Here is a 22832-nt window from a genome sequence, read left to right on the forward strand (position 1 = left end):
GAAAGACTATCCAATGGAATAAAGACAGTCTCTTCAGCAAGTGGTGCTGGGAAAACTGGACAGCGACATGCAGAAGAATGAACCTGGACCACTTTCTTACACTATACACAAAAATAAACTCAAAATGGATGAAACGCCTCAATGTAAGACAGGAAGACATCAAAATCCTCGAGGAGAAAGCAGGCAAAAACCTCTTTGATCTTGGCCGCAGCAACTTCTTACTCAACACATCTCTGGAAGCATGGGAAACAAAAGCAAAAATGAACTATTGGGACCTCATCAAAATAAAAAGCTTCTGCACAGCGAAGGAAACAGTCAGCAAAACTAAAAGGCAACCGACAGAATGGGAGAAGATATTTGCAAACGACATATCAGATAAAAGGTTAGTATCCAAAATCTGAACTTATCAAACTCAACACCCAAAAACCAAATAATCCAGTGAAGAAATGGGCAAAAGACATGAATAGACACTTCTCCCAAGAAGACATCCAGATGGCCAACCGACAGAGGAAAAAATGTTCCACATCACTCATCATCAGGGAAATACAAATCAAACCCACAATGAGATACCACCTCACACCTGTCAGAATGGCTAACATTAACAACTCAGGCAACAACAGATGTTGGCCAGGATGCGGAGAAGGAGGATCTCTTTTGCACTGATGGTGGGGATGCAACCTGGTGCAGCCACTCTGGAAAACAGTATGGAGGTTCCTCAAAAAATTAAAAATAGAGCTATCCTACGACCCAGCAATTGCACTACTAGATATTTATCCAAGGGATACAGCATCCATCAAAGGGACACATGCACCCCAATGTTTATAGCAGCACTATCAACGATAGCCAAAGTATGGAAAGAGCCCAAATGTCCATTGATGGATGAATGGATAAAGAAAATGTGGTATATACATACAATGGAGTATTACTCGGCAATCAAAAAGAATGAAATCTTGTCATTTGCAACTACGTGGATGGAACTGGAGGGTATTATGCTAAGCGAAATTAGTCAGAGAAAGACAAATATCATATGACTTCACTCATGTGAGAACTTTAAGACACAGAACAGGTGAACATAAGGGAAGGGAAACAAAAATAATATAAAAACAGGGATGGGGACAAAACATAAGAGACTCTTAAATATGGAGAACAGAGGGTTACTGAAGGGGGTGTGGGAGGGGGGATGGGCTAAATGGGTAAGGGGCATTAAGGAATCTACTCCTGAAATCATTGTTGCACTATATGCTAACTAACTTGGATGTAAATTAAAAAAATAAAATTTTAAAAAATTTTAAAAAATAAACAACAACAAAGGAATGAGAAAGCCAATTGCTGACGTCAATTGAGCACTTACTCTGTTCTGGGAATTTGCTGAGCTCCTTGATCCATTATCTCTCCTAATGCGTCCAATGACCACAGCAGCTGGGGACTGCTTGTATTACCCCCGTTATACTGGGGAAGTAGCTGAGGCCACACCACTCGTAAGCGGCACATTTGGGAGCCAAACCTGGACCCCCAAATCCTGTGATACCTTCACCTTCCTGGGAATCAGCTTGTTTCCTGTTTCCCAGCGTCTTCAGTTGAGGCAGCGGAAAGGGAAAATGTGGGTTCTCATTCTTGCTCCCCCAAACTACGTGGTTCCGTGGCCTGGGGCAGCCCCTTTACCTCTATAAATGGAAAATTCCCGGTTTATAAAACCAGGGGAAAGATCTCTGCCTTACCTGCATTGCTGCCTTGTTGTGGGGATCAAATAAGAAAAATACACATGACTGGGGTTTTCATGCTGTGAGACGCTACATAAACATTAGTTATTATTCCACACCCCAGAGCAAGCATGTTCCTGAGCTCAGTGTGACTTTTTTGTTTTTGTTTTTGATTTTACTAACACTGTCAGGAATGATAATTGCTAATAACGATCCCATTGCTTATGTACAGACCTCTGCATGGGGACCTCAATGCTTCTGGGGACACTGTCTCTGCACAGGGCCTAAGAGGAGGGGCTAGTGCTCCCCATTTTGCAGTGGGGTAAACTGAGTCCCCCAGTGAGAACAAAGAGCTGACTAAGGTCCCCAGCCCTCCAGGAGAATGTTTTAGGCTCAGAATCTGGGATTTCGAGAATCTTCTCCCTCCAGCTGTGAGGGCTCCCAGGCTGCTCCTGAGAGTGATTTATGGCAGAAATTTGCAGAGTGAGTGCTGTATCAGCGCTTCTTTCCCCTCCTAACCTTCCCACGTTGGTGTCTGCCTCCCTTTATCGGCTGCTCACCCCTGCTTCTCCCTGCCTGCTGCTCTCCTCCCACTGCTTCTCCCCTCTAGGAGTTGCCCAAGGCTGAGCTGGGCCTCATTTCAGCTCCTTTCTAGAGCTGAGCTGTCACTAGCGGACAGGAAATTTGAGCGTGGGGTGGGCAGGTGGGGGAGAGCAGGATGAAGAAGCTCCCTCCCCTCGCCCCCACCCTACCGCCAGCCCCAGGCCCAGGCAGGCGCGCTCAGGTGATCTTCCACGAGGCAGGAAGGGGACCTGGAGGCAGAAAAGCCAAGTCACTTACTTGTGTTCAGTAACTGTTCAATAGCAGAGCCAACTCTGAGCCTTAGGGTCTGTGGGACCCCCCGGCCCACGTGTTCCTCCATCCCCAAGGTGGTTAAAGTACAGACACCAGGGGAGTGAGCACAGCCGCCCCACTCAGGGCCACACAGAGCCCTGTGTGAAGGTCCCGGTGCTTGGCTGGGACCTCACACTGTAAGGTATGAGTTACCAGAACCCAGACCCCAAGTCCCCCTGGGGGAACGAGCTTTTGGACGGAGGAGTAGGGAACAGGGGGCTCAAAGCAGACATTGGGTCCTTCTTCCCAAGCTTTCATCAGGGCTGGTGAGGCAGGAGACCAAGGACTTCTGGGAAGGCAAACAGGACCAGCAAGTGGGTGCTCCTCAGGCAAATAGGCAGATCATTAAATAGTGAAAAAACAATAACAACCAAAAGCCAAATATTAAATTCATGGAAGCCAAGGATTTATTGTATTATTAACTCATTTCTTGTAACATGAAGAAACTGGAAACTCAGAGAAGTTTTTTAACCTGCCCACGGTCACACAGCTAATGGAATCAGAAAAGACAGCGGTGGGCTGGGGGCTCTCCTTTCTGTGCTTACAAGCCAGGGTGTAGACCACTTTCCGGCCAGACTCAGACTACACTCTCTCTGCTGCCCTCACCTGTTTCAGGGTCCGGAACCCAAGGACGCCTGCTCTGCCCTCAGCTTCTAAGCTGGGCGAAACCTGAGTGACCGCACTTTGGCCACCATTCGGCCTCTTGGCTGTTCAGGATGACACAGCGCTCTCCCTTCACGTCCAGGACCTGGGTGGGCCTGGGGAGGCTTGGGAGGGCCCGGCCTCGCCACCAAAACTCTCATTTCTGGGGCCCCGAAGGTCATTTGGGCCTTTTGGAGGCACTGGTGCGTAGAGAAGGAACTTGGGAGCTGAAACAGGGCCCTGGACAGTAGGGCTGTCCCCAGGGAAACCAGGTCCTACCCAGCAGGTGCACCTATGATCTTTGGGTTGCCAGCTCCTGCCTCTCAACTCTTCTCTTGGCCCTTCTCTAAGTTCTGGGACAGTAAAACACTAGTGCACTGGGCAGATAGAGCCAGACACTCTGCCTGACTCCCTGTGGCCTGATCCTCATACACTGACTCTGAGGGGGCTGGTGCTCGCAGATTGTCCATCATGCAGACGAACTTGGTGTTTATGTTGATTGGCGAGTGATTTGCAGCTAAGCTGCTGATCAACCACAGCCTATGCAACTAGGGTGCAGCTACCTCTCCACGAAGATCCGCCAAGATCCTGTTCTAAGAGGCCAGCCTAGGCAGCTTGAGGGGAATTGGTGATGGCAATGTGAGGACAGGCTGGAACTCCCTCTCATCCACAACCTTCGCCGACCTCACTGCCCTCGTGTGAAACTTCCTCTGGCCCTCTCGCATTTCCCCCACCCTCCCCGACCACAGACCAGCTACTTTTTCCTGAGGCCACCCTTGCTCGAGGACATCAGCTGCTAGGTGCCTTGGGCATCTCACCTCACCCCCTCAGCCCCAGTGTCCCCAGTTTTTGATAGGTAGCTAGCAGATCTCTCAGTGGGAAGATGGGCGATGTCTGAGAAAGTACCATACGGTCGACGGGGCACTAGGGCTGCTCGAATTGGCTCACGAGGGTCGACTGTTAAACTTCCAGTGATTTTGCAAGCTGGTTGATAAACACAGCCATTATTAAAAATTAAATTATATAAACTTACAATTAAATAAGCTATATTAAACGCAAAGGTAATAAATACTCAAAACTCATTACTAGCTCCTAATTATTTTACTCCATTTTACTATTATCTTTACGCTTGAGGTTATTTACATCAACTGTATCTGTATGTTGGAAATATTATATAATGGCTCATGGCTAAGAATCCCTTTCCAAGTCCACATTCAGTAATGTCACCTTGGTAGCTTGAAATCGGCCAGGGTGGGAGTATTCACGAGATGGAAATTGGCAAATGCTTAAGTCAGGACTTCCTTTGATGGTTTGTTGTTTGTTTAGACTTAAACAGTGATGGGGAAAATCTTAATAATGCAGATTTAACTTAAAAGTGTTTTGGGTGTGTAGCTATTACATTGTAAATGGCACAAGAAATCGAGGAAATATTCTCGCAGTAATTGAAGACTAGTAATCAGATGCGGCAGAGATGTCGTTCACATCATTGACGAACAGAAGGAAGTCCCAAGGAACATCTTTGCTGGTTCACTTTCTTCTTACCCATTAATGTAAATACAAATATCAACCAACATTCATGTGGGAACTACACTCATTTGTCAATTGCAACCATACATTGGTTACAGATACGAGTTCTCCAAAAATCAACAGGAGCATTTTGTGAGAACCAATTGGTTATAGAATTTACAGTAAAGGCTATTGTGTATTTTATTAGTATTTGTTTTAAAGTTTTATTTATTTTTGAGAGAGAGAGAGAGAGAGAGAGAAAACACAGGCAGGGAAGGGGCAGAGAGAGAGGGAGACAGAATCGGAAGCGGGCTCCAGGCTTTGAGCTGTCAGTGCAGAGCCCGACAGGGGGCTCAAACTCATGAACTGTAAGATCATGACCTGAGTTGAAGTCAGAAGTATTACCATCTGAGCCACCCAGGGTGCCCTAGTATTTGTAAAATATATGCAACATATTTTTTTATCAGTAAAATTACACACATATCATAAAATTACACACTTTTTTTCCTGGAGAGCCAATTGTCAAACATTCACCAGCACACCACTGACTATACTTATGGAAGAGACCACTATCCCTTTCCTTTTTGTCCCCCACCTGGCTCTAGGACTTGAATGGTATCATCAGCCCTTAATGCTGCTCCAGATGTTGGGGAAGAGAATAGAACTTGACCTTCTCATCATTCTCCCCAGCTCCATTCATAAAAAGACTCTTCCTAGTTGTGACTAGGGATATCCGGGATGGGGGGGGGGGGAGGGGACCCTAAGGACACCTTAGGGCATGTCCCTGGGCAGAGAGCAGGACTCAAGACCGGAAAACACGTACTCTCCTCTGGGGGGCATCTCCGCCTGACTCCATCTGGAACCTGACCACTGACACCACGTTGGGCAGGGCCACCACCATCTCTGGTCTGGATTTTGGCAAGACCTTCCTAACTGGTCTTCCTGCTTCTATCCTTGACCCTCTCCTCCCCCCGCCCCTACAAAAAGGGGTCAAGAGATTGCCAAGGAGATCCCTTTAAAACCCAAAGCAGATCATGTCCTCCTCTGCCGGAAGCCCTGCCATGGCTTTCCTTTCAAATCTTTCCGATGGCCCTGCACCATCCTGCCTCTGTGACGTCATCCCCATCGCCTGACCCTCTGCCCTCTTCACCTTCACTGTGCCAGCCACACTGACCTCATTCCAATTCCTTGTGCCCACCAGGCATCTCCCCCCTTAGGGCCTTTGTACTGGCTGTTCCCTGCCTGGAGTGCTCTTCCTCCAAATACCTGCTTGGTTGACCCCTTTGCCTCCTTCAGTACCTCCCACATCTCACTCCCACCGCGACCCTCCTTGGTCACCTGCTCAGCACAACACCTGCCCCCCACCTCGCTACACCTGGTCCCCCTTACCCTAGTCAATCTTTAATTTTTTCCTCCTATTTCTCCCCTTGCAATATATTATCTAAGTTCCTTATTACATCTGCAATGGGAACTGTGTGTCCTGAGGGCAGGGATCTTGGTCCGTTTCATTCACTGATATACTCATACTCCAAAAACAGCGCCTCTACAAGGCAGGTATCAGTGAATATTTTTGGAGAAATGCTTTAGGAGAGAAAGGGCAGTTTCTGAGGAAGAGTCTGTGCAAGAGAGCAGAAAACCCTTCCTTCCTTCTTTCCTTCCTTCCTTCCTTTTTTTTTTTTAATTTTAATAACACTTCCTTTCTTGATGGATGCCAGGATGGGAGGTCCCCGCCTGCCTCGGCCCAGCCTGGCTTTGTAGCTCATCTTCCCGTTCAGAGCCCGTCCGGGGCTCTGTGTGAGTCAGGATTCTCCAGAGAAACGACCAATAGGTGTAGATATAGATACATCGAAATGGAAAGAGAATTACGCCAAGGAGCTGGCCCACGTGATTATGGAGGCTGACAAGTCCCAAGATCAGGAGTGGGCCAGCTGGTGCCTCGGGGAAGCTGGCGGCGCCTTTCGGCTAGGGCTTCAGGCCCAGGAGGAGCCGATGTTTCCATTCAGATGGTAAATCCTCTCCACACATCCTCACAGACACACCCAGGATAATGTTCCACTCACTGTCTGGGCACCGCACACATGGCCCAGTCAAGTTGGCACATAGGATTGGCTCCGCGGGCCCTTTATCCGCCCCAGCCCTCACAGAGGGGAGGGAGAGCAGGACACGGGAGCCTCAGCGACAGGCCGCCTTCTACCAAGCGGGCAGTGCCGCCAGTGGTGGGGCCCGTTAGCACCACTGTTTCTCTTCTCCTGCTCTCCAGGCACCGAGAACCCGGGTGACGAGGAGACGAAAGATGGCTTAGAGCAACCTTCGTGGCCTTGGCCTCGCCTCTGTGTTCGTACCTGTAACATGGACTTCGTATCTCACAGCCGCGGGGCTTACATGAGCAAATGCTTTGCCAAATATAAAGCATTTTGTGGGCCCAAGGTATGTGTCTTGCGGACTTTCTGCTCCCACTCGACTCTGGCAAATTCCTATCCCTGCCAAGGGAGGGGTTAAGCCTGCCTGCTTTATTTATTCAGTTCTCTTGTCCTAGGAGCAGCAACGAGGAGTGAGGCGTAAATAGAGCAGGTCCTTGAAAATAGCAGCAGTAACAACACATACATTTGAGAAGCTGGGCCGAGAACGGATGCTTGCTCCACCCCGAGCCCCTGGAGAGAATCATCAGATCGTTGGATTTCCCCACCCCTGTGGCGTTGCCCATGGGGAGGGACTCAACGTGGCAGATAGATATGATATCAGAGCGCTTCCTGTCTGGGGGCTGTGGAAGAACAGGTCTGTCGCAGGTGAGTTGTGTGCAGGCATACCTGGAGGCAAGGGGGTCAGTGGGGGACCCTAGCTCCTATCTGTCCAAAGCAGGCATATTCCCACTGGTGTTTCCCCACGGCCATTAGCATATCTCTTTCCCCCAGCCCTGTGCGGTTGGGAATGAGAAAACAGAAGGTACTTTCCTTTCTAGGTCTCCTTTCTGACTCCTCCATCCAGGCACTGGCTGAGCCAAAGTTCAGGTAGAAACTTGTCCGGCTGGATTGCCAAGATTGCCAAGGCCATCTGCTGTCAAGGTGTGACAGCTGTTTGACAAGATGGAGGATGGATGCCTCCGCCATGATCGTGGGTGCCAAGGGGCACGGGGCGTTTCGGCGCAGGGGCCTATCAGGGAGACGTGTGACCGACGGGAAGCTTGCGCTGGGGTGTGATGAAGTAAATATCTAGGAGACAGGAAGGCAGGCAGTCTCTGTCGTCCGGACCCTGCAGAGAGCAGAGAGCGTAGGCTCACCTCACCCTTGTCCCCTGGGAGCGTAACACCCCAGTGCCCCATCCTTAACTACTCTGTTCCGGGGCTTCAGGTAGGGAGTGGATATGAAGCCGTTTGCTTCCGTGACATAGTCACAGTGGGGCTCGTTCATTTATTCGTGCACGTACTTAATATATATTTACCGAGAGCCTATTCTGCGCCTGGATGCTGGCACCGTTTCAGACGTGGGAATCCAAACCCTTTCGTCATGGAGCTTACGGTCTGGTTAGGGGACAACTGCATACATGTAAGTGTAAAGAGGAAAACTGGATGGATATGGGTCCGGGCCTTGAATAGGTCATTAAGTGGCTGTGTGACCTTGGGCAAGCTACTCAACGGCTCTGAACCTCAGTCCTCTCGTCTTTAAAGTCCAGACGATAAAAACACTGATTGCATATCGTTGAGAAGATCACCTGAAAGAACATGGATAGAGGACACAATAGAGTATTGGCCCGTGGTTGATGTACCCACGTGTGCATTATGACATCATGGTGACCCAATCTAAGGCTGGTCACAATTTATCCCAAGGCCCTGGGTGCTGTTTCACAATGAATCTTTTGGCCTGGTTTTGTCTTTTTTTTTTTTTTTTTTTTTTAAGTTTTTATTTTAATTCCACTTAGTTAACATACAGTGCTGTGTTAGTTTCAGGTGGCCTGGTTTCATCTTAATTCTATAACCGTTAAAGCTATGCGATTAAGCATGAGGACACCCACACACACACACACACCCACACACACACACACAAGCCATGCCAGGTCATGATTATCCCCGCTGGGTTGGGACCAAGAGAACCCAAACTTCATATTTTGCCAAAAGCTTTTACCTCTTCTCAGCCAGTTCTTTTCCACAGCAGAAGCCAAAGAGCCAAATGGCACAGTCTGAGTTTGCCAGCCACTGGCCAAGGCTCTGGCTGCTGGCACCCTGCTCTGCGGCCCATTGTGAGATCGCATCGGCTCCGCCTGGCATGGAAAAGGGGAGCTGGCGCTGCCCGGCCTGTAGGTGGGAGAGGAAGCAGGGGACGCTGGTTCTTGGCAGGCAAACCTGTTGCCGCTAAAACTTGGCACGTCTGGGTGGCTTTAGCAGTCCAGACAGAGAATTAGCACACAGCAACGCCAGTCTGGCTCCTTGGTACTGCCCATGGAAAGAGATTTCTTCCTTGGCAGGGAGCTTGGTACATCGCAGAGGTAAATTTATGCGAAGGGGGATAAAGAGAATCCCAGCAGTTCTATGCCCCCCATCATCTAGGGAGGTTCTATACGGTGCTTTTTGCCAAACGTGTGGGAAACCTACATTTTCTGAGGTTTTCCAGCACGCGTAACGAATGCCACTTCTGAGTTCTTGGAAATTGATTACGCTGGTGATGTCTCGAGGATTTCTCCTGTCTGCTCTGGGAGCGGGGTCTCCTACTGTCCCTTGATGGGGTGTGCAAGGACTCTGCTTTCCTTGGCCAGGAGGCAGATTGCTTAGCTGGACTCCTTTCTCTCCACCTGCTGACAGATGGTGCTGGGAGACCAGCATTCCGAGATCAGCACCGCCTTTCACCAGCCACGGGATGTGGACAAGGCGTTTAGGTTCCTCGGGGCTCAGTTGCCATCGGCCCCATCTATCAATGTGAAGACTGAGGCAGTGATACGGGTGGAAGCAAACTGTACACAGATACACCTCGAACACACGCAAGACATCGGATTGTGCTCTCCACAAACAGCCCTTTCACCAGACTGGCCTCCTGTGATGTTTTCTCATTCCGCCTTATTAAAAAGCTGCTTACTCGGGTAAAACCCTCAAGAGAAGCAAGATACCCACCCCGAGAGATCCCCACACCCCCCTCCCCCCCGGGCCCGTCTGTCTTGATCCATAGATTTCTCTGCACACGGATGCTCTCAGCCTCCTCCAAAGCCTGTCCCTGGGCAGGCACAGACTTGAGCAGGGGAAGGGAGAGCCAGAACGACTACAGAAACCAAAGATTAGGGATTCTGTTTCTATTCCTTTCTGGGTTTCCTGTTCTGAGATGGGCGAAGCAACGTGATTTATTTTTGACAAACGTATCTGCATTATGAATTATACTGGGGATGGAATTGTTACATTAAATCAAAGTTAATTTTCGACTTCTGTTCAGGGCGCCATAAATAATCAACTCCAGGGTAAGGTTATGGACTGAAGTCACCCAAATTATGCTAACGAGGTTGATTAAACTTTTGAATTCTAAGTTTCCGTAAGAATAACAATCAGTTAGCATTTACATTTCTGCCATGCCCTAGGATTTGCAGCTTTTTCTGAAGCTGCTATTAAATATAAATAATACCATTTTTTAAAGCCAAGTTGAGCCCTATGGGGCATATTTGATTCTGTTTCCTGGTGCTCGGCTCCTGCAGATGCGGTGGGGGCTTAGGCTGGAGTCTGAGGCGAGCAGAGGCGGTGGGGAGGGTGGGACAGAGGTGCCACAGGACTGTGCATTTGCATTTGCCTTGGAAGTACAAAGGGATTTTCAAGTTCTATCAGAGACAATAATTCAATTTTGTATCGGTCCATTTGGTGAGGAATGCCGGGAAGCTTTTGCCGAAAGTAGCCTTTAGAAATGCCACTCCCAGGAAACACTGGTTTCTGAGGTTTTGCACTTAGGATGAGGTACCATTTCTTAGCCTTTTCTGCTGGCATGCTGTGGGTCTGTGGGCCCATTGCATGAACTTTCTGGGCTCTGTGGTCCCTCTACAGGCTCCGGGGACCTTTTACAGGAGGCTGCTGGATTCCCTAGGGTAGCTCAAGAATGAGCAAAAGGGCCCAGTTGATTTCCAGCCTCACGTTTGGCCACCTGTTAGGAAAGCCTGACCCAGGGATGCTCATCTCCTGACGTCTGCTTGAGGCCCAGGCAGCTGCTGTCATAATGACAGGTCGGCTCAGAGGTTAGGCGGCTGGCAGAGTGGCTATTGTTTATCCCAGTTTCAATTTCATTGTCATGACAACCCACACAAGTCATTGTCCCAGCCAATGCCTCTGCGTGAAGGCGCGTCTGGGCTCACCCTGCCTGAAGGCGGAGGACCCATCTCTACACTTACGGGGCTGCTCCTTTCTTTGCTCCGCGTGTTCGGGGTGATCCTATTTTCTCCACCACTTACCTAGAAATCGTTTTTGAAAAGTGTCTCATTTCAACTGAATTTGGCCCGGAATGACTGGGGATGTTGCTGGGCCAGGGTTCGCTCTCCCGAGTCAGCGTTCTTGCAGGCTGTTTGGCTCCTGCGGGGTCCCCCCCACAGCTGTGGCCACTGGCGGTAGAGGGGCCATGGCCGTGGCCGTGGGTGCGAAATATGCCTGCTTCACGTTCATACCATTGGAGAGAAGGCCTCCCGAAAGTTCTGCTCCCATAACTCAGGGTGATGCGTCTCAGACTTGAAAACTGCCTTCGAGTGTCTTCCCAGCTACGGGTTGCCCCTCCTAGGAAATTTCAAGAGACAGATGGCTGGTGTTTCTGTTTTGCTCTATTGCTTTGAGAAATCCTGGAGTCTGTGTGGGGCTGTTGAGACGCAAGCTCTGGATGTCAACATCGGCGAGCCTTGAAAGAATTGCCCTGGCAAAATGGGACACGTGTCTATTGAATTTCTCTTTGGGGCCTTCCCGTACTTTATGATTCTGAAAGCATACGTTCCTTTGATTTAGGGAAGGGGCCCGAAGAGGGGCTCTTCTCCCTGTTGGCTCGCTGATGATCAGTGGGGAGGAGGCTTTGGCCGGGTTTGCCCATGGCTGAGGGTTACCAGGCAGGCAGGCTTGTACTGGGAAGGCTTGTAACTTCCCCTATAGCTAGAGGACCACCTGTTGTGACCAAATTGATGGCTTATTTGCCTGAGTATAATGGTTCGGGGTATACACAACACACACACACACACACACACACACACACACACACACATATATATTTTAAAGATATTGTCAATTGCTTTGCCCGAAAGAGAGAGGCAGTGAGGGACTGGGTTGCTAATTAAAAGTCTCCCAATCAAAGAAGGTTGTTATAGAGACAAGTGGATCCCGTGCTGTGGGAAACAGGGAAATGCTGAGTTTAGGCACCTCTCTCGTGGTGGGGATGGGACAGGACTGAGCTGGGTGGTGGGAGAGGGCAGAAGGCAGGCAGGGGAGTGGGGGACCAGGAGCTGAGCTAAGCAAATCCGGGGCCTGGGGAGAGGAACCCTTTTAGAAGGTGGTCAGGTAGGGGGCCCAGGCCGACATGGCTGGTCAAGCCAGGAGCCAGGAATCTTAACCGATTTCACCTTCACGCACTCCCCGGATCTTTTAGAGCACTTACTCTGTGCCGGGCACTATTCTGGGTCCTCATGAGTGAGTGGTGAGCGAAACAGACATAAATTCCAACCCAACGGAGCTCCATTTTCTGGTTGGGGAGCCCAATAATAAGCAGATCATTTAAGCACCAAGTGCATCAGATGGTAAATAAGGTCTACACTAGGGGAGGGGCATAGGGAGTGTGGGGTGTTGTAATTTATTTATTTATTTATTTATTTTTTAAAATTTTTTTAACGTTTATTTATTTTTGAGACAGAGAGAGACAGAGCATGAACGGGGGAGGGTCAGAGAGAGGGAGACACAGAATCTGAAACAGGCTCCAGGCTCTGAGCCGTCAGCACAGAGCCCGACGCGGGGCTCAAACTCACGGAACGTGAGATCATGACCTGAGCCGAAGTCGGACGCTTAACCGACTGAGCCACCGAGGGGTGTTGTCATTTAAAATAGGGTGGTCAGGGCAGGCCCTTCTGAGAAGATGATGCTTCAGTAGAGAACTGCAGGAGAGAGCCAGAGCCCTGGGGATATCTGGGAGAGGCAGACCCAGACAGAGAGAACACCAAGCATGTACCCGCAGGCCTGGTGAGCCAGGGAAATAGGGAGAAGGCCTGCTTGGCCAGAACGGGGCCACAAAGTGGGGGGAACCATAGAGGATGCTGTCTGAGAACTAACAGGCAACCACAACACCCTGGGCTTTGCAGCCACTGCAAGGGAGGTTTGACAGAGGAGAGCTCTTACAGGATCCTTCTGGGTACTGCGTTCAGAACACATTGAATTGAGATTAGGTCCTCACTCTGTCCTTGTCCCCGGACTGGAGAAGGTCTATATGATTGCCAGATTATCTGTACCCTTCTAGGATTGGAACATTTCTAGGAAAACATTGAAAAGAACATGCCCCATGTTTGTACCGATGAGGGAGGAGGCTGACTTGGCTCAATCTAGGTATGACTCCGGCCTCATCTTCTACCCTGGCTTTAGGGGCACCCGCCATGGCCAGCTCTGATACCCAGGCTCCTGCCCTGGTCAAATTCTCCCAAGCCGCGCAGCCTCGCTTTGTGCCGTGGGGCTCCATGGCCACCTCCTTCCCCTGGCGGTGTGTCCACTCTGCCACATGGGCACTGCTGCTGGGCACAGAGGCTTAGATCACACCTCCCTCTTCTGAACTGGAAGAATCTATGCAACACCACTGTGACTAACTCAGATCGGTTTGAGGTCCAGGGCCCCCAGCCCTCTGACCTTAGACTGACTTCCATGGCCCAGCCAAGACCGGCTTGGAGCAGCCCAACCCCAGCGGTTAACAGTACCGATCGTCTCCCCGGTTTCCTTGGGAGTTTTAACCCAAGAATCCCCAGACTTGCCTACCAGATCTGAGTGCTCATTGTTTCTTCCATGGTCCAGAAAACAAGGCGTGTTGGTGCCATGCCCCAGGGTCATGGCCGCCTGTCCAGCCTCCTGTTCCGTAAGAGGAAGGACAGGTCAGCCACAGGAGCCGGAACCTGTCTATCCTCACGGGGGGCTCAGGAGGTTAGCCTTGCGGGTGTCAGTGCCATGAGAGGCTGGGCCCATACGACCCAGGGTCCCGCTCTAACATTTAAAGTATCTGTGTGATGTCGCTCGTTGGTACCCGGCGAAAGGGAACTCACCCTCTTGCCCGCCAAGGATGGGTCCAGGGGTGTACTTGGGGACGCTTCTAACTGAATTTCTTCCACACCACTGACAACAAGGCTTTGTGAGTTCCCGACTGAAGACAGATCTGAGCTGGCAGAATCAAAGGAAGTGGGTTTAGGAAAGGATCCAAATTACACTGACGGAGATCCCGCTGCTCTTCCGAGCAGTCCAATACCCCCTTTTGATTGAACAGGCTTGTTATTAAAAATGCATTTAAAAAAAGGAAATCGAAAGCAAATCCCTTCAAATAAGATTTCAGCCTTGTCTCAAATCCAGGGGTTTCTTTGGAGGTACTACCTTCTCACGCTCTGTACGGAGCTGTGCTGGGAAGATCATAGCCCCCAGTCCCCCGAGGGCGATGACTCAGGAAGGCAGCTATCAGTCTGGTTCCCTGGGATGGGTGTGCAGGGTCCCTTCCTTAGTTATTTTCTGGGCTACTTACATAGGGGAGGTGGTCACTTAGACTGCGTTGAAGGTTGGTCCACCAAAATTCCCATTTCCCTGAGGGCTGAACCTCCCGCTGACGTGGAGCCTGGGACTCAGTAGTAAGTTCCTATTCACCGGCCTCAGACCTCAACTCTTCTGTCTACTCCATCCCCTAACCTTGTTGCTTCCCACCCCCCTCTGGACCACTTTCACTAGGAAGCTCTTCCTTCCCGTGGTAGGGAAAAACCCCCACCTGCTTCCATATGACCTGGATTCACCCTTAATCTGCTACCCCCTGCAAGAAAGAGAAGGGGCCAGGGGGCCTGGGGGGCTCAGTCGGTTAAGCCTCTGACTCCTGATTTCTGCTCAGGTCATGATCCCAGGGTCACGGGATCAAGCCCCGCTTTGGGCACCACGCTGGGTGTGGAGGCTTCTTGGGATTCTCTCTCCCTCCCCCTCTCTTTCTGCCCCTCCCCACCCCTCAGGCACTCTCTGTCTCTGTCTCTCACCATAAGTCAATAAACATTTATAAACAAAAAGACAACAACAAGAGAGAAGGAGCCGGAGTGGTGTGCCAGCCAGGACAGTGTTAACTTTAATCCTACTTAATTCCAATTCCATGATGAAAGGCTCACTTTGAGACTTGATTGAGGTGAGTTTAGGTCAAATAAGAGAAGGTTTCATTCAGCCCCACAGCCATTTATTCGTCAAGCATTCAGAGCCAGGCACAGAGCTTGGGGCTGAGGGTCAGAGGTACAATACGTGGTCCCTGCCCTTTAGGGAGACAAACAGAAACAAATCGGAAGTGGCGACAATACGTGCAACCCGTTCTGAAGTCAGTGTGTGTCCAGCACCGGGGAGAACACACGAGGGGCCCCTGTAATGCCAGCGGAGGGGACACAGGGGGCCAGGGGATCACTGAAGAAACAGACTCCCGCCTTGGGTTTCAAAGGCCTGAGTAATAAACTCAGGGAAACAGAATTATGAAACTCATTACCTCCCAGAGTGATCAGTAGCAGGAACCGTAATGGATCGCGATAGGATGGGAGAAATGCGCGTGGTTGTCACAGGAGGAAGCCTGCGCTGGACACCTGGAGGGGAGGGGCCGAGCCCCCGTTGCACCGGAAGGAATACTTGGCGAGACGCTCAGCGGCCCGGTGCCTTCACTTCCTCATCTGAAAAATGGGAAATAAAATAGCAATGCGTGTCCTGCCTGCCTCAGGGGGATGCTGGGAGCATCCGAAGTACCAGAGCACATGAACATGACAAAAAATGGTCAAGTGCAAGGCAAACATAAGGGTATTTTTAAGCATTTTATTTGGAAAGAATTTCAAACTCACAAAAGGTGCAAAACTAAAAATAGCGCAAAGAACAGCCACACACACTTCGCCCAGATTTACCGTATTATTTACAGTTTACTTTGTTCTAAGAACAGTGTACTTTCTCTCTCTCTTTATATATATATATATATACGTATATATATCATGCACACATAGTTTTATATGTATATATGTCATACATATTTTTTTTCTGAACCATTTGTGATTTGTGGTAAGTTACATGCATTATGGCTCTATACCCCTAAACATTTCAGTATATGTTTCCTGAAGCTAGGGGTACTCTCTTACATGCCACAGTGTGCTTACCAACTTGATAGATGGGCATTATCTGGTCCATCACCCAGATTAGAATTTTTTTTTTTTTTTGCTTGATCTATTAATAGCATTTCCCCTCCAGGACAGGTTCCAGGGGAGGCTCAGATATTGTGTTTGGTTGTCACGTCCCTTTCACTTCCTTTAATCTGAAACCTTTCCACAGCCCTTCTTTGCCTTGTAGGATATTGGCAGTTTTGAAGAATACAGTGCCCCCATTTTTGATTTTTATTTATTATCATTTATTTTTTGAGAGAGCACACGTGGGCGAGGGGCAGAGGGGCGGGGACGGAGGATCTGAAGCCGGCTCTGCGCTGACAGGCTGACAGCAACGAACCCAACCCCGTATGGGGTCCAAACTCACAACCTGCGGGATCATGACCCGAGCTGAAGTTGAACGCTCAACCGACTGAGCGGCCCGGGTGCCCCGCCCCCATTTTAAAAATAGGCTGTTTCTCATTCTGTGTTTGTGTGCCAGTTTGATTAGGCTGGGGTTGTGCATACTTGGGAACAAATCAACGTAGGCGATGCTGCATGTTTCTTGGGGTATCCCATCTGGAGGCACATAACAGCCATTTGTTCCTCACAGGTGATCTTAGTTTTGATCATCCAGTCATGTGTTGCCTGATTTCTCCACTATTAATTACCATCATTTCCCCCCACCTTTGCAGCTAGTAAGCAGTCTGGGAAGAGAAGACCATTTCTTGTCAGAATTTTCTCCTAGATTTAATAACTACTAATGATTCTTGACCGACTCAATCCATCTTTACCAATGGTTGTAAAATGCTAGTCGCCCAGCTCTAATGTTCTCTCTACATTTATGTGTTTGTCCTCAACATTCTACTGTAAGCAAGAGCTGATCCACTATTGTCTATCTATCTATCTATCTATCATCCGCCTATCTATCTATCATCATCATCTAAATAAATAAATATCTATTATTGATATGGACTCATAAATTTCCATTTTTTCGGTGGTTCATAATTCATTATTCTAGCCCATTATTTTGTTGTTGTCCAAATTGTCCAGATTTGGGCCAGTGGGAGCCCCAGTATGGTGGCTCCTCTGTTCTGTGACATACCTCATCATTTTTTATTGTTGTTTTTTATTGAGCAATTCCTTACTTTGTGGCCTAAGATGTTCTAGGCTTGTCTTGTCCTTACTCTGCTCTAGTCCTAGAATCAGCCACTTCTCTGAGAAGTCCTGGCTCCTTTTAGAGGGAAAATGGTATTAGAGACCAAGATCTGGGGGCTGGGTGTGCTCATTGCTGCCGGGGTATCTTTGCTTCTTGGCCCTTTCAGTGGTTGAGCTAGGAAATATGTGCACGAATATACAAATACACACACAAATATGCATACACATATGCACCTGCCTGGATTATGCACATGCATGTAAACATTCATACACATGCACACATTTGTAAAATCACGAGGTCACACCAATACTTGAATTATAATTCAAGTCTCTTCACACAGGGTTCTTCTTGCCTTCCCACTTTTATATTTGTATAGCCTTTTTTCCTTAGTGAGAAACATGTAGTTCATTCCACTACAGTAAACTAATCTCTAAAGAACTTGGGATCTGTCTGTGCTTGTGCCCCTGCTCCCCTCCTCTGCCATCCCCAACACACACACATACTCTATCTTGCCCCAGGTTAAGGGTAAATAGTGAAAAACTATTTTCATAAGTTACTTGGATTAGTTCTTTCTCTCTTTCCTCCCCCTTCAGTGCGGCTATGATTCTCACCTGAAATATAATTAGGCTCACTGGTTTCGCTCTTTCCTTTCTTCCCATCTGTATGAATTTTAATTCATTTTTGGAATTTGTAGATTATTGACATGGTTACAAAAGTCAAAATTATTTTTATTTTATTATTCTCTTAATGTCTATTTATTCTTGAGAGAGAGAGAGAGAGTCAGAGCACAAGTGGGGGAGAGGCAGAGAGAGAGGGAGACACAGAATCCGAAGCAGGTTCCAGGCTTTAAGCCATCAGCACAGAGCCCGACGCGGGGCTCGAACTCATGTACCTGACATCATGACCTGAGCCGAAGTCAGACGCTCAACTGACTGAGCCCCCAGGTGCCCCAAACTATTTTTTTAAAAAAGATACACTCGGGGCACCTGGGGGCCTCGGTCGGTTAAGTGTCCAACTTCGGCTCAGGTCATGATCTCGTGGTCTGTGGGTTCGAGCCCCGCATCAGGCTCTGTCAGGCTCTATGCTGACCGCTCAGAACCTGGAGCCTGCTTCAGAGTCTGTGTCTCCCCCTCTCTCTCTCTCTCTACCCCTCCCTTGCTCTCTCTCTCTCTCGCTCTCAAAACTAAATAAACATTAAAAAAAAATTTTTTTTTTAAAGATACACTCAGAGAAGTACCACTTCTTCCCATAACGCTTCCACCCGATCTGTCTCAGTCTGCTCAGGCTGCTATAACAGAATACAATGGACCAGGGGGCTTAGAAACAATAGAACTTCATTTCTCGCAGTACTGGAGGCTGGAAGTCCAAGGTCAAGGCACCGATAGGTTTTGGTGTCTGGTGAGAGCCTGCTTACTAAGCTTCATAAGCTGTGGGTCCTTTTGGCTGTGTAGTCCCCTTCATGAGGGCTCCGCCCTGATTGCCTCATCACCTCCCAAAGGCCCCACCTCCCAATACCATCCCACTGGGGATTAGGTTTCAACATATGAAGTCAACCTCTGAGTAGACACACATGTTCCACCTGTAGCCCCATTCCTTCCTACTTCTTGTAGATAACCAACCTCATTATTTTCTGGTTTATCTGCCCTGTGTTTCTTTTGGAATCCGAAGCTGATAGATACATACGTTCTCTTATTTTCCCTTCTTTCTCATACAAAAGATAGGATTAAGAGACAAACCTTGTCGACTCTTGGAGCATGGACACAAACATGTCGGATGGATGGGGGGCTAGAGGGAGCACTGGGAGGGATGACACCCAAAGGAAAGCAGATCACCCGAGAGAATGACGGGGGGCACTCAGAACGAACTCACCTCAGAAATCCTTGTGCCACTCAATCCGTGTGCCATCCCTCGACTGAGTGATCAGATATATTATTCTTGTTTGCAAAGTCAGAGCTGCCATTGGGGTAGGAGCAGGGGGTGATTCATTGGAGCAGCGCCTGTTCTGGCCTGGGAAAGCCCTGCCATGGCCACCAGGGATGGGGGGCCATGGTGGAGGCCTTCCCCTGACTCTGTCCAGGGGAGTGGGATTGCTGCTTGACTAACTGGATAACATTTTAGGAACCAACTTTGTGTTACTCTTTGTGCTGTTTGTGTTACTCTCCGTGCACAGCTTTGTGCTGTGTTACTCTTTGTGGTACTCCCTTTTCACTTTGCAAGAGCGACGGTATCGAGTTTCGGCTTCCCCGGTGTTGGCAAAATCATGGGCCGCGTTCCTAGTCTCTGACTTACGGCTTCACGACAGTAACAGCGGACTTGGTGGTGGCAAGATACTAGCAATAGAATGGAGTCCTAGAAGTGATGCCTCAGGGATGCTGCGGGCCCTGGGCCTTGGGTGGTAGGTGCAGAGAACAAGGCTAGAGTGGCCCTGTGCCCACCTGGGACTTCCCTGAAAAGTCTCAAGACTATATATAGCCATGACTCCCTAAAAGACCAGCCTTCCCGACACCACGCGGCTGGGGGCTTGGAGCACTGAGATCAATGGGACAACCTGTTAACTTCCTGTGACATTCTGGTTGCACTTGGAGGGAGAATCAACACCCGCCTAGTAACAGGTGCTCAGCTCAGGGCCTGTGGGCTTGGATTCCAGGGAGCCTGACGCCCTGAGCTAGGGAGGTAGGAAATGGGGTCCAAGGCTCCTACAGCCCTCCTCACGGAGAACTTCCCGGACCCCTGTAGGAACAGCACCCCTGTCACCATCCACCTTCTGACTCTGACTTAGTTTTCCTCCTAGCAGTTTTCACTCCCCTGTTTGCCTACGTCTCTCCCATTACGACCGAGCTCCAGGAAGGCAGGGATCTCTGTTCTGTTCACTGCTGATTGTCCGTGCCTAGAATGACACTGGGCACAGAACCAATATCTTGACAGACACTTGTTGGTTGAATACAACACTGCAGCAGCCAATGATGATGCCAATGACAAAAAAGGCCTAGATCCTTTTAGCAATGTTTTTTTTTTAAATATATGAAATATTTTGCTTAATTTAAATAATATCTTTAAAATTAAAATGTATTATTCTTTAAAAAAAATTAATTGTTAATTGTTTTAAAGGTAAAGAATGATTCCGAAAGATAAAATATAACATCATTGGTACGCTATAGTATGGCCTAAATTGAGCCATTTGCAAATGTTTGGGTTTTATTAAAATTCCCTTATTAATTACTAGAAAATTATTTACCTAAAATATTATTATTTTTTTATTGGACTGATTGTATATATATAGTTCAATATAAGAACATTTATACTCTCTGTGTTTCTTTTCTGTACTTTATTATTATTTGTTTCATTTCATGATTATTACTGCAAATAACTTTGTTGAATATAGAAAAGGTTTTTAAAAAAAAATCCACTCTGAGGGGCGCCTGAGTGGCTCAGTCGGTTAAGCGTCCGAATTCGGCTCAGGTCATGATCTCACGGTCTGTGAGTTCGAGCCCCGTGTCGGGCTCTGTGCTGACAGCTCAGAGCCTGGAGCCTGCTTCAGATTCTGTGTCTCCCTCTCTCTCTGCCCCTCCCCTGCTCATGCTCTGTCTCTCAAAAATAAGCAAACATTAAAAAAAAATTAAAAATCCACTCTCAGTGTGGAATGTGTTAGGGATGCCACTGAATATACCCACAGGAAACAAGTCCCTCTTCTGATGTCCCATCTCTGGGAACAAGGACCTATGAACCGTAGGACCTATGTCCCATCTCTGGGAACAAGGACCTATGTGATGGACAGGAGGGATGTGGGGGAACCTTCTAGGGGCGGTTGAGCCCTGCCATAAAGTGGGACAGCTGAGGTGAACATATCTCTTGGGTGAAAGTTACCCTAGGATCCTATAGTTAAGATACAGATCAGCTGCAGTAATGTTGTACCAAAATCCAAAATAATAGTGGCTTATACCAAATAGTTTCTTTCTCTCTCCTACCACAGGGCTGGTAGAGAAAGCCAGGCCTTTTTGATTTTGCTGCTCTGGCATCCCCAGCATTGCCCTTGGTGACAGTTAATCTTATGCGTCAACTTGACTGGGCCATGGGGTGCCCAAATATTTGGTCAAATGTTATTCTGAGTATTTCTGTGCTTTTAGGGGAGTTTAGCATTTACATTGGTAGAATGAGGAAAGCAGATTGCTCTTCCTATTGTGGGTGGGCCTCATTCAATCAGCTGAACGCCCAACCAGGACCAAAAGGCTGACCTTCCCTGGAAGAGGAGGCACTTCCTATACCCCTCTTCACGTGGGCCAAAGTGCCCCCTGCCCTACCCCCCCCCTCCCCCCGCCCCAGCTCTGCCTCAGAAGGGAGAAAGGGGAGGGCAGGGTATGTACCTTTTCTACCAGCCTTGATCCATAAGTTGCCTACATTACTTTTACGCACATCCCTTTGGCCACGGTTTCGTTGTGTGGCCACATAAAGCTGAAAGGGAGGCTGGAATTCCGGCTGTTATGTTGTTCAGCTAAAAATTCTATTACCACAGAGGCGGAGGAAAATGAATATGTAGTGACGATTGGACTTAGAAAATTCTAGAACTGGAATTTTCCTCTTTCCTACCCCTGAAGATGGTAACCCAGCAGCAGTTAATTCATGCTCCTGGAAGGGGCCCGGATATCACATCCATCCTCAGGGAAACTGCTCCAACTGTTAGAATATCCTGCCTTGGGGCTAGGGAGGAAAAGAAGGGCTAAGAAATTTGTGCAGTCTCCTTTTTTGCCCGGCTGCACCCCCAGATGGGCATTTCCCCCTCTTTTTTTAAGCAATGTGGCTGTGCTCACTTAACTCAGCCGTCTTTCATGGATGAATTAAGGGGGACGAGAGTAAGCCATTGTTTCCCAAACTTGCTGTAAGACCCACTCTGGGTGTTGGTAAAAAGTGCACGTACCGATCCATCCTGGAGATCCTGCTCTTTGGTCTGAGAAAGAACCCAGGAATCTGTAGGTTTAACAAACTGCCCATGTGATTTTTAATCAGGTAAAATGGGGAAACCCTGGGCTATTTCCCCCAGCTTATCTAGAGTCTGTCCAGAACATGGAGATTTACTGCAAAGATATTCAGGACAACATTCCAGGACAGGAGCTGCGGCATGAGGCTTAGGCAGGAAGACGAGGTGACGTGGGGGGGGGGGGTCCAGGGTGGTTCCCCAAGGCCCCCCAAAGGCCAGCACTTCTCTTCTTTCCAGACTCTACCACCAAAAGGACTCATCTGCCTTCTCTTCTGTGGCTTCTCACTTCTCCCTCCCATGCCCATGGCTTTATTCTTTCCTTGTCCATTGACACTGCGATCCTGCCTCGATTCACAAGACTGGGTCTAGCCCCGCTCGGGGATAGCACTGTGAAATGTGGCAAGGAGAAATCTCTGGGAGATTTCTAGCCACCTTTGCCTTTCCCCGAGAACATTTACAGATAGAACTGACACCTCCCAAGACAGGTACTTCCAACACCTCACCTTTCCATAGGACCTGGCAGTTTGCAAAGTACCTTCGTGCCCATCCTCAGCCATGGAGGCATCACCACTGCTGGGTCTCTGCACCACTCGAGCCTGTGACATTCAACTTGCCACACTGCTTGTCCTCCTGCTTCCGTGAAACCTGCCTCACGGCT

At 48.8% G+C, this 22832-nt stretch overlaps 2 long non-coding RNA genes across 3 annotated transcripts in view; one reads left to right on the plus strand and one right to left on the minus strand.

Moving 5' to 3' along the window:
• LOC132660985 (uncharacterized) overlaps positions 1 to 21683 on the minus strand; it is a 32221-nt gene extending 10538 nt beyond the window's left edge. For both annotated transcript variants that reach the window (XR_009601994.2, XR_009601993.3), the window contains exons 1-3: positions 21564 to 21683; positions 15413 to 15590; positions 13965 to 14079 (exon numbers count right to left, since the gene is read on the minus strand). This is a non-coding gene — a long non-coding RNA (uncharacterized LOC132660985). The remainder of the gene's footprint in view (positions 1 to 13964; positions 14080 to 15412; positions 15591 to 21563) is intronic.
• On the plus strand, positions 8772 to 9753 carry LOC132660986 (uncharacterized). Its single transcript, XR_009601995.2, has 2 exons — positions 8772 to 9221; positions 9535 to 9753. It is a non-coding gene; the product is annotated as an uncharacterized LOC132660986 (long non-coding RNA).
• Positions 21684 to 22832: the final 1149 nt, after the last annotated feature.

The sequence above is a fragment of the Panthera onca genome, chromosome D1, assembly GCF_046562875.1.
Source record: "Panthera onca isolate mPanOnc1 chromosome D1, mPanOnc1 haplotype 2, whole genome shotgun sequence".
In the NCBI taxonomy this organism is placed as follows: domain Eukaryota; kingdom Metazoa; phylum Chordata; class Mammalia; order Carnivora; family Felidae; genus Panthera; species Panthera onca.